Below are 19,390 nucleotides of genomic sequence, written 5' to 3'. Positions count from 1 at the left end.
TATGTTCCCCGCCCCCTCCCCCCCTCGCCCCCCCCCCCCGTGTATGACTGTATGAGACCATTCCCACAATATTTGTGGACTACCTGATAATTAACTTATCATTTTTGTGAACCTAAATAAATATTGTATGTCAATCTAACGGGTCTAATTGTTTACTGGACTTGGAGTGGATATGAGCCGCCACAAATCGTCACTTTATTAGGTACACCTGTGCAGCCGCTCGTTACCTAATCGGCCAATCACAGGGCAGCAGCTGAAAGCATTCAGGCATGCAGACGTGGTCGAGACGACCTTCTGACGTGACTTTAAACCTCTTCTTCCTTTGAATAGGACAATACATTGATATGTGAGTACAAAACACTCATGACACAGTGGCATCTACGCTGATGGAATCTCACAAGTGTTATTGTCTATTTTTGTTACCGAGATAATGATACACATAGAGGTTTTAATTGCAGAGAGGGGTCAGGGATGAAGAGGTTTAAACAAGTTCATGTGTATTTCAGAAACTTCTGAGCGACTGGGACTCTTCCCTCGCACGGCCATCGCTTCACACAACGGGACGTGAAAAACAGAAAGAAAACATCCCGTGAGTTTTCATTTCTCTGTCTGAAATATTTAATTCTCTGTCGATGTTGATGGTGTGGAGAACCAACGACTGCTTTGTCAGGCGTAAAATTATAGGAACTCAAATCACCGCCAAAACTTGACTGTCAAACTAAGCAGAGGTGGCAAGTAGTACCCACAATCTTTACTTTAGAAGAAGTATTGTCAAAAAAAGAATAACCGATTCTACTTTCCTGACATCACACATGCACAAATTAAGACATTGCATCACCAAGGTACTGCTACAAATTAGTGTGCACTGCTTATTAGTGTTAATCCAAGAGTTAATGTTGATTTAACACATTCCTACTAGTGAAAAGAGTTGTTTTTTTATTTATTACTTGAGGTATAAAGGGTTATGGTTGGGTTAGGGGTTAGGTATAAAGGCTTAGGGTTGGGTTAGGAGTTAGGTATAAAGAGTAAGGCTTAGGTATAAAGGCTTAGGGTTGAGTATAAAGGGTTAGGGTTGGGTATAAAGGGTTAGGGGTTAGGTATAAAGGGTTGGGTTAGGGGTCAAGTACAAAGGGCTAGGGTTAGGTATAAAGAGTTAGGGTTAGGTATAAAGGCTTAGGGTTGGGTATAAAGGTTTAGGGGTTAGGTATAAAGGGTTAGGGGTTAGCTATAAAGGGTTGAGTTAGGGGTCAAGTACAAAGGGCTGGGGTTAGGTATAAAGGGCTTGGGTTGGGTTAGGGGTTAGGTATAAAGAGTTAGGGTTAGGTATAAAGAGTTAGGGTTGGGTTAGGGGTTAGGTATAAAGAGTTAGGGTTGGGTTAGGGGTTAGGTATAAAGAGTTAGGGTTGGGTTAGGTATAAAGGGTTGGGTTGGGTAAGTTAGGGTTGGGTTTGGAGTTTTAGAGTTGGGTATGAAGGTTTAGGTTTGGGTTAGGTATAAAGGCTTAGTGGTTAGTTATAAATAGTTAGGGTTGGGTTAGGTATAAAGGCTTAGTGGTTAGTTATAAAGGGTTAGGGTTAGGTTTAAAGGGATCGAGATGTCACAGCATTTTGTTCAATTATGACCCAAAGAAAGGGAGAGGGGCGCAGCTACACAGTCTGTCTGATGCTCTGCTGCAAGAAAGAACTTTAAACACTCCTCACTACTTTGCTCTCTGTGAATCTTCACATGTAAACACAAACAAACACCAGCTGCCCGCACACATGCAATCACCGTGGATAAACACCCACAGCGCTGGCGCCCACGCCCACATGCCAGTGGTGTAGTAATAGTGATGGTGGTTAAAAAGGAGGTGGGGTCACGGAGTTCTCCGTGTCCTCAGCTCACTATTTCCCCCCCCCTCAGTTGATCTCTTTGTGCCACTTTGTGCCCGTACAGTATTGGAGCTCAGCCTTTCGCCTCTTAAAGTTGACATACGTTGGCTTGGAGCAGAGCGTGTAGAGCAATAAACACACTTCGGGTTTGTCCAAGTGAAAAAAGCCCAGTAAGAGCAGACTCTGGGCGGCCATTGCTGAATAATTCTGATCTGATAAGATGACGTTGCGTTCCCATATTTCACTCAATAATTCTTCCGTCTGTTTTATGACTCTGTTGGGATATTTTTAGCCCGAGAGTTTTTCCCAGAAATCAGCCTCCTCTGTGGTCGGCGTATAACTGCTTATGTTAATCATCTAGTCCTCTCTCTCTCCGTGTGTGTGTGTTGACTCTGAACTGCTGACACACACAACAACACATAAATCACTTCGTTGGAAATGGCTACCAGAACAATAACTGCATGTTTGGAGTTAGAAAAAAATCCTGCCGTTGTACTGTGTGTCAACAGAAAAACCTACTGTATATGCAAATGTGCTCTCGTTAGCACGGTGGACACACACACACACACATACACACACACACACACACACAGTTCGTCTGTCTTGTCACAACAAAACCGGGACATGGTTTTCTGGGTCAGCGGACGGTGTGGACACAACGCAGCGTCACAGATGGCACACCATCAGTACACCTGTCTCGCGTCTTGTGCAAACACGACTGTATTGAAACGGCCGCTGCTTAAGCGTCTTGGTAAATTTATTTACATGACCTACATGTTTTTTCTGTAATTACCATCATGGTCAGTGTGTGTGACCTTCACCAGGGTTTAATACTGAACAGACCTTCATTATGTTTTTTGTGCAGTGTTCTTGACCTTTGACCCACCAAAAATCCCTCATGACGTTAGCGAGATATCGCAAGAATGAGACAGACAGACAAGAAGTTATAGGTGATAGAAGTAAAAATATGTACAACAGTGACCTTTAGAGTTTAAAATTGGTATTTGACTACTTATAGCTACTTAGCTATTAAAGCAGACAAAGGAGACCTCTTAGACGACATAATATTCTCACAGACATGCATGTCTCAGCCTTTGATTCGTACCAGCCTTCATTTTCCGTGATTAAAAATCAAGCAGTCGCGTGTGGCCAGTGTTCGCAGGCATTAAATAAGTAAATTAGCGGGTTCAGTGGATTCTGTTGAAATGGAGAGGCTGTTATCTAAGGTTTACGGGCAGGCAGCAGGAGGACGACAGAGGACACTGAGTGGACTGTGTGGAAGTGAGGCAGGCGAGCAGAACGGACACGGTGACATTGGGTGCGTTTGTAACCTGGCACCTCACCTCCCTCCTCTGCTGCTTCTGTTCCACAGGTGGAGACGACTCTGGCTCTGCACTGAACAAGCTGCAGCTAGTAAGTGGGAGAAAGGTGATTCCCACACACACACACACACACACAGTGAATACTGTACAAAGCATCTGGAAAAGGTTGGCAGAGTGAGTCACCACCGAGAACAAGTTCTGGTGGCAGTTTTTATGACGCGATTGTTTATTAAGACTATTGATGCCACCTGCTGCCAGGTAACAAAAGAAGTATGTCCCATTGTCCAACCAAAACAGGAAGAGGAAGGAAACTGTTTTTGTTTTACTTTCCCAGCTGTCATTTGTTGTCATGAAACAGAGGTGAATGGCGCCACTATCTAAATATCTGTCTGTCTACCTACCTACCGACCTAACCCATCTACCTACCTACCTACATCTACCTACTTACCTAACCCTAACCCATCTACCTACCTACATCTATCTACCCACTAACCTACATCTACGTACCTACCTAACCCTAACCCATCTACCTACCTACATCTATCTACCCACTAACCTACATCTACCTACTTACCTAACCTTAATCCATCTACCTACCTACATCGATCTACCCACTTACCTACATCTTCCTATCTACCTACCTAACCCTAACCCAGCTCTCTACCCATCTACCTAACCCTAAACTATCTCTCTACCCACCTACCTTGACCTATCTACCTACCTACCTACCTACTTACCTACCTACCCATCTCTACCTAACCCTAACCCATCTCTCTACCCACCTACCTTGACCTATCTACCTATCTACCTACCAATCCCTACCTACCCACCTCTACCTACCCCTAACCCATCTCTCTACCCCCCTACCCAGATCTACCTACCTACTTACCTACTCACCAACATCTGCAAACACCTACCTGGACGTATCTACTTACCTACCTACCTACATGCTTACCTACCTACCTACCTACCTACCCACCCACCTCTACCTACCAACCCCTAACCCATCTCTCTACCTACCAACCCAACTCTACCTGCCTACATCTACCGACCTACCTGCCTACCTATATAACCGAACTAAATTCAAATATTATGATTGCTGACAGAGTTGAAGTCCACTCAGCAGCATTCAAAGTTCAGACGTGGAAGGAAATGACTTTGAAAATCAGCGGCTGTGGTGTTTTTTTTGTTTAAACAGCACCTCATCAATCATTCAGCTGTATATGCTGCCGCCTGTTTGTTTGTTCCCGCATCAAATGATCAGAAACGTCCTTCACTGAGGGCGTTTAAAAAATGTAAAACGTGACCTATACCACGGTGGCGATTGTGGAGCTCTTTGAACGTGTTGTTTCACGGACGACGATCGTCTGTCAGGTCCAATGATATTTATTTTGTTTGTTCATTATTTGTTCACTAAAAATAACATGGCAACCTTTGGTATGTGCGTTCAGTCCCAGCGCTAGCGTCTGCAGTGAACCTATGTGAGCCACTTCAGTCTCTGTGCTCTGAGATCCTGAGTTTTTACACAAAGCTGGCTTTATCTGTGCTCTCACTGACATATCAGTGCTGCTTGGCTGGATGCATAGAGCTCCAGAATCGCACACACAAAAACACTGTCAATCCTAACCCTAATACTTTTGTGTACGTTACGTTTCCTGGAGAGTTCGTCAAACCCTACTCGACCCTGTGGCCCCCTCAGCCCCATACCACTTACTGTCCCAGAAATGTGCTTTAATTGGAGACGTTTCCTTTTGTCCTCAGTTGGACAAACTGTCCACCCAAAATAATGCAGTGTGCACTAGTTGGACCAGAATCAGGGGAAGTTGTGTGTTTTGTGCACATGTGATTGTGTGTCTGACGTTAGGGAGACCAGTGACCATGGAGGGAAGTAACACAAACAGACACATGCTGTTTCTGTTCCCATGTGACGGTGTAGGTACAAAATACACCCACTGTCCCTTTTATTAGGTACAGAGGACACATAATAATGCATCATGGGTTTTGTTGTGGTATTCTATCTATAATCCAAGGTTTGGCGTGTACATTCAGAGATGATACTCTTCAAGCCTTGGTGGTAACAAGGCAAGGCAAGGCAAGTTTATTTGTATAGCGCTATTCTTACACAAGGCAATCTAAAATCATTTGAAATTTAAACTCTATCTATCTATCTATCTATCTATCTATCTATCTATCTATCTATCTATCTATCATCTATCATCTATCTATCTATCTATCTATCTATCTATCTATCTATCTATCTATCTATCTATCTATCTATCATCTATCTATCTATCTATCTATCTATCTTCCAATCTAGCTAGCTTGACATACAGTTAGCTATTTTAATCTAGCTAGCAATGTTTTTCTTCATGTTTTCTTATCCATCTATCTATCTAGCTAGCTTGACATACAGCTAGCTATTTTTAATCTAGCTAGCTAGGTTTTTTTCTTAATGTAGGCCATATTGGCGGTCGTCAAAGGGCACCATCTACTGGAGGAGTGGGCACCGAATCCCACTCTAGCCTTGAGCCCCATAATGCATAGGGCCGGCCCTGGGGTTAGGAATGAACTAGTTATTATTAAAGTCAGAGTTAATACTTAAATTATTTGAGTGTCCTATCAAGAATAGTGTACTTTATAACATTATGCATCAGTGTTTTTGTTGTTGCTTTTTTTCTTTCTTTTTAATTCTCCTGCATCTACTTTCTTCTCAATGTCACCCTCATCCACCTCCTCTGTGTGAGAGAAGGATGCTCTCTCTCTCTCTCTCTCTCTCTCTCCTTCATTCTCTCTTTCTGTCTGGCTCTTTCACTCCATCACAGAAGGACAGAGGCGCTGGAATGTAGAGACACAGATTTTGAAAAGACGCAGAGGAGAAACGAGCCATAAAGCACATTCACAGGTGAATTAGCAGCTTGTTACACCGCAGGACATCACAGCCGCAGACATGGGGACCAGACTGCGGCTGTTAACCCTTTGTGTGCCCCTGCACATTCCCCCCCCAGATCCCCCCCCCAGCTGTTCTGCAGATCTGTGAACTGACACAAAAACAATATTTCCCTGCTCCTCCCTCGTGATCAGTGGCGTTTTTCCCTAACCCAGCGTGAGCTCTCGGCTCTGTCTGTCTGTCTGTCTGTCTGTCTGTCTGTCTGCAAACGTAAACATGATTTTGTTTCTGTCACAGCCTCATACTCTCTGCAGCTCGGCTCGGCTCGGCTGTGTTGACTGTGCGGCGGCTCTGCAGTGACAGCGGGGAGGCTTGATTAGATTAGATGAAACATTAATGATCCCTGTGGGGAGTCGGGCCATTGCAGCAAGCGAGCGACGGCAGTGTACATCAAAAGAAAATGAGAACGCAAGCAAATGAGGAGTATGTACACATGCAGCACTTAGATATACAACTATAAAGCACACAATCGTTGAATTAGCATCGGAATGAGTCGGATTTGTCTATAAATAGCATGGAAAACTATTAAAAGATGAATATTTTGAGTTGATTAAGTGAGATTTTCTCCCTTTCTTACCACAAAGGAAAGAAAATAGCTCCATATTGCAGTCTAGACCAGGGCCGTTTCTACCTTTTTGGGGGCCCTATGCAAGATGTTATTTGAGGGGCCCCCCCTAGTTTGCCAAACTACGATTTCCTAACCCTTTAGACGATCCACGAAGACGCGACAATCTATTAAACTTCACGAGCAAAACGGGCTACAGTCATCATATGAGCGCCCCCTAAAGGTGAAACCTGGTAGGACAAAGCCGAGACGAAGTTGCACCAAATTTCACGAAAATTGGTGGACTCATGGCCACAACTCACCAGGAAGTCGACCATTTTAGAATTTGGAGTCCATATTGGCGATTTGCACGTTTCGTAAATGAACGATAATCGTACCAATGTATATATACATATATATATATATATATATATATGTATATATACACATATATATAAATCTATTTATATTATATAAAAGTCTATTTGTCCTAAACACATCAAAGATGAAAAGTTATCAAAAGGGCGTGGCCACAGCAACCATCGGCATTTTGGCAAATTACGACCATTCACCCACGAAACAGGAAGTGCCCTGTAACTTCGCGATACGTTGACCGATCTACTCGAAACTTCACACGTGACTCAAAAGATCGAACGTCTACGGACACAAACTTTAACCCAAAAGGAAGTCAGCCATTTTGAATGTAGCCGACTTTTCGCCACAAAACAGGAAGTGGCTGTAACTTTGTAGTATTTTGGCCAATCGGCTCGAAACTCAAGGGCATATAGTGCCACCTGCTGGCCCTTACAACGCTGCTTGCAGCTTTAATTCCTCATTTGATCCATGTTAGCTTTTTTTGCTCACTTCCTCGTCTCTGTTTTGTGTCATATCTTGTTAATCCTGGTTGATGAATGAGTGAAGGATGGGCTGATGAGTGAGTGCAGTGACAGGCAGCTTGTTCCCTCTTGTGTTTAGAGTTGCACTGATTTGTATGAAAGGCGATATAAAACGAGCAGTTTGATTGATTTGCAGAAACATAAAGCATCGATCGCGGAGGCTGAGCGGTGACGTCACGACACAGACATGCCCACTAGCATCGCTATAAATATGCGATGATGCTGGCCGTGTCCTTTGGAGAACGCTATTTGCAGTGTACATGAAGGACACGGTGAGTGTCACGGAGAAGTTTGAGTTTTCTCTCTTCTCTCTCTCTCTCAGCTACAGTCCTGTAGCAAGATATTTCAAACTCGACCAGGGCTGCTTCTAGCTTTGTGGGGGTCCAGATTGCTGCTTGAGGGGCCCCTAGTTTGGCAAACGACGATTCCTACCCTTTTAGATCAGGGGTCAGTGCAGTCCAGACAATCTTGATAATCTTAATTCTGCCACAAAAGCACCAGCCACAGCTTAACCTTGCAGCATATTTTTTTTATTTATATCCTTAATAAAAACCAGAGAGAAAGATCGTACCTTTTGAGATTGCCGTTTGCAGTGAACATGAAGGACACAGTGAGTGTCACAGAGAAGTTTTCTCACTGCTTTTCTCTCTCAGACACACTCTTTGGTTTCTTTACCGCTGCTCATTAACACTAACCCGTACCACACGTATCCTGTTTGACGGAGTCTGATGTGATGACGACGACGACAAGTCGATCCACCTGACAAACCTACACCCTGGAGGGAGACGGTCTGCTGTGATGTGTCAATGTGATTTATATTCGTTGCTGTAGGCACAGAACAATAAGATTTCTTTTTTTTTTCCCTCCCTCCTCCATCTGAATTTTATTGCTGGTGAAATTTTTAAGAGGAAGCTCAGTTACGCAAGCCTCTTGTTGCCTCGTCTGATTTACACCAACAATGTGTGTGTGTGTGTGTGTCTGTGGAGATTGTGATGCACTGTGTCTCACATGCAGGACTGCCTCCCATCCTCGCTCTCGCCTGTTGCTGCAGCTGCAGACGTCGTTTTTTATATCAGCGCTGCATGCTGGCAGGACGCCTGACAGCCTCTCCTCTGCTCTCTGTCCCGTTTTCCCTGCCTGCTCCTCCCCCTTTTACCTCCTTTACCCTCCTCCTCCTCCTCTCTTTTTTTTTTTTTAATGTCCCTCTCCCCTTGTCCCCCTTAACACAACACGCTCCTCCTGTGATCGGCCTAAGTGGTGCAGTCATTTCTGATGACTGGAGGACGATTGTGGGGTTTTTTTTTGACATTGAGACCATGATAAAAGCCACATGTCGCGAGCTTTTCCTCTGTGTCTTCCCCATTATCCAGTGTCCAGAGTCCAGCTGCAAACTGCTGTCCAGGAAGTGGTCGGAACAATGTTATTGTTCAGACGAGAGAACAGGAACGTCCACAGACACTCATTCACCCACTTATGTCACACACCACATGTTCCAAAGCCTTCTTAGATGATGACATCCATCCTTATCTTTACACGAGCCTGACCACAAGTGAACGCACTAATGACTGAGGCAACAATAACTAAGTAAAAGTACACTGTGTATATATACACTGGGATGAAAGGGATACTTGAGTAAAAGTACAAGTATCTTACCAGAAAATGACTTTGGTAGAAGTTTATAATATTACTTGCATAGGGCCGGTATATGATATTTATTGTACTGTATCAAAGCAAAATAACTTAAGTTTAAGAAGTAAAAGGTTTTTTTTGTTTTTTTTATAAGTGAGGAGCTGGGATTGCGCAATGGTAGCTCTGGTATGGTAGCTTCAATTCCTTGGTCTACTCGTCTGTTATGTGTCCTTGAGCAAGACACTTAAGACTCAAGTTACTGTAATTGAGTAGGGCTTTTTGTGTACTTGTACTTTTTAAAAAAAATTTAATTTTACTTTTACTTAAGAAGGGTTTTTTGGAAGTACTGTACTTCCGTTACCGAGTAAAAAAAGGAAAAATTTTGTGCCCCCAACCTTGTTATTAGAGTAACTAAAGAACTTTTACTCTACTTTTTAGCTACTTTTTTTACTTACATACACCTCTGCTGAATGATGTGTGAATGTGTGAAAACTGTTGTGCAAAGCAGTTCATCAAGACTAGAAAAGCTCCATATAAATACAGACCTTTACCAACTCTTCTTCTTCTTCTTCTTCTTCTGATTTTATTTGGTAATAACGAGTAACAAAGCTAGTTAGAGGAAATGTAGTGGAGTAAAAGTTGCTCGAAATATAAGTAACAAAGTAAAGTACAGATACGTGACTTTACTTTTGTACTAGTTTAGTCCTCGTAAGATCAAACCCACACTCGCACAAAAGTTCCTGGCATGACGTAACCCCCTGAGCAGCTCTATGTCATCATCAGCATGAGCGAGGCCACGTCCTCTGGGAGGAAGAGCCAGAGGAACACGCTGCCTAATGGACACGTATGTCATATCTCAGTCTCGACAGAGTCTACAACACACACTGACTTAGAGTGAGTGTATCACACTGATGTTGCCATAACCATGACACACACACTGTCTCTCTCTCTCACACACACACACACACTTCCTGTGTGCACTGACGAGTGTGTGAACTAACAACATGTTCCTGTTCTTTAGTAGAAAACGCTCATCGGCCTAAACTGTGACTGTGACTTTATCAGACACACTGTTAATGTTATAATAATGAGATTAAGACAATAGCCTGACTATAGGACCGTGTCATGTCAACAGTGTTTTCTGATTAACTGAATCTCAATAAGCTCATACTCAGACTAAACTGTAATCAGATGAACACATTCTGAGTATTTTGAACTTGGTCACATTCTGTTAATGTGCATATATCTTAATCAGATTATAATGTCCCATAGGCGTTCTAACAGCAGTGGATCTAATGTAACAGTTATGCAATAATCAGATTATCAAATGATGAGTATTTTGAACTTGGTCCACACTGTGCATATATCGTAATCAGATTATCATGTCCCATTGGAGTTCTTACAGCAGTGGCTGTAATGCAACGTAATTGTTAGTCATAATCTGATTATACTCCATGACACGTAAACATAATTTCTGGCAACCTGAACCTGAACCAACATTAACACTCAGAATAAGAAGTAATCAGATTATCAAAGAAATTTGTGTTTATATATTTTTAAAATTTGGTCACATTATGTATCATTTCTGTCATAATCAGACTACGCAGTCATCAGATTATCAAACGAGTACTTTTTGAACTTGTTGCTATGAATGTATCTTAATCAGATTATAATGTCTTCATGGGGTTTTCACAGCAATAGATATAAAGCATTGTGGGTAAATCATAATCTGACTATGCTTAATAAACTGATTACCTATTTATACATAAATTATATAAATAACATGTATAAATAAAGAATATAAATGAACCTATTTTAACTTTAGTTTAGACTATAAACTACTTAATCTAAACACATTAAATTAACCTCAATCTAAATGCAATAATATAAACACGCGCATGAATTATAAGTTTGAATTCAGGCTTAATCTGTGAAGAAGGGCGTGCTCACGTTTGCACTGTGACATCACTGTTGTCTGTGACATGTGAGAACCTATTAGTCGCTGAATAATGAAACTCATTAACCGTCAATGATTCTATGCATCCTTTCCTGGATGGGTGACTAATACCCTGCCAGGTGGTGCACACACACACACACACACACACACACACACACACACACACACACACACACACACACACACACACACACACACACACGGCTGTAATCTGACCTGCACGCTTCTCACACATATATACAAAGACACACAACATACAAGTAAACGGTGGAATCATTAGTCAAAAAACCAGGAGATGAGAAAGAAAGAGAGAAAGTCTTGTGTGAAGCTGCATGATCTTTCATAATGTTACATGCACTCATGGATGGATGATGGATGATGGATGATGGATGATGGATGGATGATCTGCCACTGCAGGCTGGATGACATCAGCCCCTGTTAACTGAGGACATAATCCTCTGTGTGCCAGATGTTTGCCTTTGGCGTCGTATCTTGACATCTAGTGGTCAGTTGTCAGAACTGCACAATGTCATGTTTTTGTTCTTAAAAAATGTCTCAAATGTTTAAATTGCACCAGAAGACCTCCCCCCCCCCCCCCCCCCCCACACAGTGTTGTACAAAACACCAGGTCGATGAAGACTCCTTATCGTGGCGTATAAAGACAATATTTAAAGTTAGAATCAGGTTTATGAAACATAAGCACTCCTTATCTGTGTGTAGACGCTCACACAAACAAAGCGACTGTACTCATATGGAGAGAGTTTTGTTTTGTGTGTGTGTGTGTGTGTGTGTATGTGTGAAATATAGGTCAGTCGTCATCTGCTCCGCTGATGTTATAAACTGGCTCCGGGCTTTATTGATTTCTACGGTGGCTGCTGCAGTCACATGGGGCCGACGACCGCCACCACATTTCACAGCTGAACGAGCCAGAACGCCGTGTCCTGTCAGACACAATAGGGTTTGTGTTATCCTTGTTTTGTTTTTTTTTAAAAAAGAACAATACAATACATACAAGCTGTCACCTTTGAACTCTGCATTATCAGCACAAATTGAATCCAAATCCTTTCACACATATGGCACCAGTTTTTTATTTCCACACATATTCACGTCCAAACTGAGTCAACCTACTTCTCTGAGATACCTTTGCTGAGCAGCCATCTTTCTTTGCTCAAAGTCCTCCCTCGTCCTGATGTTTGTCTCATCCAGATCTATCTGGTCTTGTCTCCGGATGAGTGAGTAGTTTGGCCTGATGATGGCGCTGCAAGATACCCAACAGGAGAAAGCCACACTGCAAGGCGTCTGTGGAGACTTGTGTGAGGCAATGGCTCCATCTACAGGCTGTAGATGAGTACTGGTCCCAGAGGCCTTAACCTCCAGAATGAAGCACTGACTCCCAGCAGCACCTGCATGACCATTAGTCTGCGGGCGTTTGTGGTGGAAGAGGTCCTTCTGCACATCCTTCTACAGGTTCTTCTACAAGTCTTTCTGCAGGTCCTTCTACAGGTTCTTCTGCCAGTTCTTCTGCAGGTCCTTCTACAGGACTTTCACTAGGTCCTTTTTTAGGACCTTCTACATATCCTACTGCAGGTCCCTCTACAGGTCCTTCTGCCAATTTTTCTGCAGGTCCTTCTAAGAGACCTTCTACAAGTTCTTCTACAGGTCCTTCTACAGGACCTTCTATAAGTTCTTCTGCAGGTCCTTCTACAGGACTTTCACTAGGTCCTTTTTTAGGACCTTCTACATATCCTTCTACAGGTCCTTCTGCCAGTTCTTCTGTAAGTCTTGCTGCAGGTCCTTCTACAGGACTTTCTGCAGGTCCTTCTAAGGGACCTTCTACAAGTTCTTCTACAGGTCCTTCTTCAGGACTTTCTGCAGGTCCTTCTAAGGGACCGTCTACAAGTTCTTCTACAGGTCCTTCTACATGACCTTCTACAAGTTCTTCTGCAGGTCCTTCTACATGACCTTCTACAAGTTCTTCTGCAGGTCCTTCTACATGACCTTCTACAAGTTCTTCTGCCAGTTCTTCTGCAGGTCCTTCTTCAGGTCATTCTGCAGGTCCTGCTTCAGGTCCTTCTAGTGGTCCTCCTCTGCTAGATATGTTTGGTCTACTCCTGAGCAAGGTACCTGACCAGATCTTTGCTCAGTGGTTGTCCATCGTACCTAATTCTAGGAAGGTTTCTCATAGAGGATGGGTAAAATGCAGGATTAAGCTTAATTTCCCTGTGGGACTGATAAAGGACTAATTTATTTATTTGCTGGCGTTTGTGGTGGAAGAGGTCCTTCTGCACATCCTTCTACAGGTGCTTCTACAAGTCTTTCTGCAGGTCCTTCTACAGGTTCTTCTACAAGTCTTTCTGCAGGTCCTTCTACAGGTTCTTCTGCCAGTTCTTCTGCAGGTCCTTCTACAGGACTTTCACTAGGTCCTTTTTTAGGACCTTCTACATATCCTACTGCAGGTCCCTCTACAGGTCCTTCTGCCAATTTTTCTGCAGGTCCTTCTAAGAGACCTTCTACAAGTTCTTCTACAGGTCCTTCTACAGGACCTTCTATAAGTTCTTCTGCAGGTCCTTCTACAGGACTTTCACTAGGTCCTTTTTTAGGACCTTCTACATATCCTTCTACAGGTCCTTCTGCCAGTTCTTCTGTAAGTCTTGCTGCAGGTCCTTCTACAGGACTTTCTGCAGGTCCTTCTAAGGGACCTTCTACAAGTTCTTCTACAGGTCCTTCTTCAGGACTTTCTGCAGGTCCTTCTAAGGGACCGTCTACAAGTTCTTCTACAGGTCCTTCTACATGACCTTCTACAAGTTCTTCTGCAGGTCCTTCTACATGACCTTCTACAAGTTCTTCTGCAGGTCCTTCTACATGACCTTCTACAAGTTCTTCTGCCAGTTCTTCTGCAGGTCCTTCTTCAGGTCCTTCTGCAGGTCCTGCTTCAGGTCCTTCTAGTGGTCCTCCTCTGCTAGATATGTTTGGTCTACTCCTGAGCAAGGTACCTGACCAGCCCTTTGCTCAGTGGTTGTCCATCGTACCTAATTCTAGGAAGGTTTCTCATAGAGGATGGGTAAAATGCAGGGTTAAGCTTAATTCCCCTGTGGGACTGATAAAGGACTAATTTATTTATCAAATTTTATCAGTGTAGAGTGCCGCACAGTGTGCGGCCATCTGCCTCGACCGGTTGGGGTGAAAGAAAAAATGGGGGACAGAGGAGAGGTGGGGTAGAGAGACACGCATGAATGCATTATGTCTACGACGGTCCTCACTGTGTATGAAGCACAAACACGTGTGTATGTGTGAAGACTGAACCTTGAACCCACGCAGTCTAATTCAACTTCCTGTTAAAACCTGATTGGGCCGATTAAAGCGCACACACACACTCATGAGCAGAACAAAGGGCTGAGTGTAGTGTGGAGAAGCTCGCGCGCGCGCACACACACACACACACACACACACACGCACACCCCTCCTCCTCCTCTCCTCTCTCCTCCTCCCTGCGCCCCATTATCTCTGCTGCTTCCTCCCTTTTTCCCACTCTCTCTCTCTCTCCATCATCCACTCTCTCTCATCATCCTCACTGACTCATTCCACCGCGTGTCCCCGGCAGCTTCCCCGGGATTTAATGACACGGACACGGCCTGAGAACACGAGGCTGATTGGAACCTGATCGGCGCCTGCACCGTGTGTGCGCGTGTGTGTGTGTAAGTAATCGGCTAATCGATATGTGCTGATGCCTTTGTAGTCTTTTAATCCTCTTATATCAGTGTTGTGTTGATGAAAACAGGTCCGTGATTCATCCTTCGTGGTTTTTATGCATCTGAATGTTACATTTAATGTGATTTTGTGTTCGTTATTGAAGGTTTTCCTCGCAGTTGAGCATCATTTATCCTTCCTTCCTTCCTTGTTTCCTTGTTTCCTTCCTTCCGCCCTGTGTCACAGTGAGAGAATGTTCTGGAAACAAACCCTGAAGGGCTTTTATTTTTGTAATGAATTATTTAGGCTGCCTTACATTCGGACAAATGAAGCCTCACACAGACTGTTTGTCTCTGTGTAAGGCTGAATAAAAGTGTGTGTGTGTGTGTGTGTGTGTGTGTGTGTGTGTGTGTGTGTGTGTGTGTGTGTGGTTGACGTGCCTCCCATGCTGATGAAGACCAGTCTCAATAACAGAGGGCCTGTTTCACTGGGAGGTGTTTTGGCCTTTTGTCTGTCTGTGTCTCCACTTAGCTCTGGGGAAACATTGTGTGTGTCAGAAAAACGTCAATACGCTCAAGAATATTGTAGTATTTCAAGGCGTGGTGCTCCGTATAGGCTCTGTGAAGCAGTTGACACTGATTTCAAAGATCAAAAATGTACTTTCTGCATTTAAATGTCTTTAAAAAGGTGATGCTATAGGGATGGGAATCAGTGTAATAGTCAAAATCATTAGACTAAAATCCGATATATCGCGTGCTTCACTATGCACAAAATCAGCAAACGCATTTTTAGCTGAGTCCTGTTTGTTTGCTGTTTATGTCTTCTTTTTGAAATAGCAATGTCAGTGTTATTAAAGGTGCATTATGTAATAAATCTAAAGCAACTGGCCATAAAATCCTCCTAATTATGTCACAGAGACTCAGGAATAATGTTCATATAACAAACTGAACTCACCGACAACAACAGTACAGACAAAATATTTGCATTAAAAAAAATATTTTGCAGACTGCAAATCATGTTTATGTTTTGACATGTGGCGCCACCTACCGCCGTCTACCAATCATTGCAGTCAGTAGAGTCTCAGCTGCCGAGGACCCGCGGGTTGCCAGTTACGTCAGAAAACGAAACCTAAAAGATGTCGGTATTTTTGAATTTGAATGTAGTAACCGTGTTTGGCCACATTCTTACATATGGCACCTTTAACGGCTTCATATGATCATAAATGGTCGAAAATGACTGGATCGGACTGATATCGTTATCGGTAGATAGTCCGGTTTGTGGTATCACAAAAAAAGTAGTGGTGGGCACGTTAACGGTGCCAATGTTGCAGAACGCATGAAGCTGTTTCCATGACGACTGACCGGAAAAAGAAGCGCGTGGCGTCATGTTTGCGTGACTCCCCGTTGTTAAAATGAGTCTCTAAAGTAACGCTAAACTTTAAAAACAGAGGCACACATACGCAGTACACAGGTACGCTGGTTATTTGTAGCGCTGCTCTTTTCGTTTGATAAAACAGACCGCTCCATTTCGACTGTAGGCGCGCTAACCGGCCCTAAAGGAGCTAACACAGCTAATGGAGCTAACTGCTAAACGGTGTCGTCATGGAAATGGTGTCATGCGTTAACGCACGTTAACCTAGTGCCTACCTCTACAAAAAAAGTGGTATCGTCCCATCCCTAGTTTTTATTAAACGTAACGTCTCTTTGTAATGACTTTAATCCACTTTAACGTCTATTGTACAGTCCGTTTATTTGTATCTACGCTCTGACACTAAAGCTCTCCCCATAAAGCACGAATGCAAGGGGAAAGCAATCGAGACAAGAAAACTATCCTTCTAAGCATCATCAACATAGGTAAACAGAAACTCCATACTGTGCGTTTAAGCCTCCGACCACTAGTTGGCGCCATTCCTTTCACTGAACAAAGAAAATAGTGCTTTTTTTCATGCACGTAACATTGTTATTTTTACAGTTTTTTTCCTTAAAATAGACTATTTGTGCCATAAAGAAGTAAGTAAATATCGTGATATGGTGTCACAGTATATCATATTGTCACCATAACGTGCAGTCCCAGTGCTGCCACAAGGGGGAGACTGCATCTTTCAAGTGACTGGTTTGTTTATAATGATCTTATTTACATTTATTGTAAAGAATGTAAACTAATACATACGTATCATAGTATTTTGTAACATGAGTAACATTGATTTGACGGTGGAGCATAAACAGGACAGACATGTCTGTATGCCAATCTAACAAAAAACGATATTTTAGAGTGTTTATTTTAATCAGGAAAACAGTGACAGTGAGGTCATTCTCTCACTTTCAGACTTCTTCTTCTTCGTCGTCCTCTTCGTCGTCCTCTTCGTCGTCTTTAAATAGCAGCTTGACACCGTCCTGATTAAATGTCCCACCTGCTCATCTGCCACAGAAGCACTGCAGACTCATAAATAAACCTTTCATTTACGCTCTCACTCTGTGTGCGCTAATGAAAGTCCAGCTCGTCCGTGTACCAGTGGAGCTGCTGCTGATTTATGTAGGTTACACATTTTTGTCTTGTCATGAGACAGTCACGGTGTCCAACACGACGTCGTCTCGGTCGTTATCAGAAAATTAGGTTGTTGTTGTTGTGACGCTGTGACCTTTGAACCCTTGTGCTGATTGAACCCAGTCAGAAAAGGTTAGGGTTGTACAAACAATGGTAACATAGTATGCACTGCAGTTTCCCATGATATTTAGTTTACTATAGTACATGTACTCTTTAGTATGGACTATGTTTTTACCATTATTAATGTACTATAATGAATTTACTATGCTGCGACGAGTAAGGTGGTTGAAGGTACAGGTATACAGGTAGCGTGGCCGAGCGGTCCAAGGCGCTGGATTAAGGCTCCAGTCTCTTCGGAGGCGTGGGTTCGAATCCCACCGCTGCCAGTGAGTTTTGAACTTTCCAGTTTAGATTCTCACCTGTTCAAAGGTTGAATCAGATTTCTGATATCTCGTTTGCTCCCTGTGGTCACCGCTCAGTCTCGATCGACTATTCCAATTTCTATGAAGTCTTCTGTTAGTTTGTGGGTGAAGTAGCAGAGAGGTCAACTGTTTGTGTTGCTCTTGGCACGGTGAGTGTGTGTTTTGACATTGTTTGGATAAGAAATGCAACAGATATCAGTAGAAATTCAGAGTTTTTCTTGCTGTTAAAACGCAGCTTTTGTCTTCTCCGCTGTTGTCATGTGCTCGCTCATTGTTTTTCCTGTTGTCTTTCTCTTTTATAATAGTAAGGTCTTCTTGACGTTACCATGTAAAGTGGCTTCAGCACAGGCTCTCTGCCCCAGCACTTTATTCTGCACATTGCACTTACTGATTTTATAATAATGATGTTATGTGTTAGCGCAGGTGCAACCCACGGCATATTTCTGTTTGGTTAGGGGGGGTTTGGGTGGTTAGGGGGTTAGGGTTAGAGGGTAAGGATGGTTAGGAGGTCAGGGTTAGGGTGGTTGGGGTGATCAGGGTTAGGGTTGTTAAGATTACAGTGGTTAGGGTTAGGGTTAGGGTTAGGGTGAGAGTTAGGGTTAGGGTTAGGGTAAGGGTGGGTAAGGGTTAGGGTTAGGGTTAAGAGTTTAGGAAGTTTAATATCTGTTGCACAGGCCTTTAGGGTTAGGGTGGTTAGGGTTAGGGTGGTCAGGGTTAAGAGTTTAGGAAGTTAAACATCTGTTGCCCAGGCATTTAGGGTTAGGGGTGTTAGGGCTGGGGTTAGGGTTAAGAGTTTAGGAAGTTTAATATCTGTTGCACAGGCCTTAGGGTTAGGGTGGTTAGGGTTAGGGTTAGGGTAGTAAACTAAACTGCACCATGGTATGTACCACTTTATTGTGGTACATGTGGTCTCAGATGACACCTCACTGTTACTAGCCTGTGTCTGTATCAATAATATGACATACATTCCCTCTTTGTGAAGAAATTTAGGCCCGACCAACTGTTATCAAAGTATCTAATTGACTGTTATTCATCACTTTTCACTCAAACGTGTTATTGAGCTCTGAGACTTTTCTCTATAAGTGAAGTGAAAATTCTGCAGCTCACGCACTTAACAAGAGCTCCAGTCGGCACAAACGCTCTATCACGAAATCTGAAATATTTATTATACGCGAGATGCATCTGGCGTTTTTAAAGCCTCCGGTCATCGATCCTGTGGTCCAGTTCTGAAGTCTGACTCCACCTCTCCTCTCTCACACACACACACACACACACACACACACAGCTATATTTAGAGCGTCAGAGAGTACGTTAGTCATAGGAGAGCCTGTGGGATTCACTCAGCGTCCTCATCAGCCTGCGTCACACGTCCAAGCCTGCAGCCATCAGCAATAACACTGCTGTTAACTCACATCCACGCACATGTGTCACTCACTTTAACCAGGTTTCACTGTGGATGTTTGACCTCTTGTTGTGCTCACAGTCAAGAGTACGACGCTCACAGTTTTACGTCCCTGTCACAGAACAATGACTGGGTTTGGTGTCAGCTTGTTGTTGTTTGAAAGCAGACT

Source organism: Microchirus variegatus (assembly GCF_963457635.1).
Source record: "Microchirus variegatus genome assembly, chromosome: 17".
Classification (NCBI taxonomy): domain Eukaryota; kingdom Metazoa; phylum Chordata; class Actinopteri; order Pleuronectiformes; family Soleidae; genus Microchirus; species Microchirus variegatus.
This window is presented reverse-complemented; position numbering follows the sequence as displayed.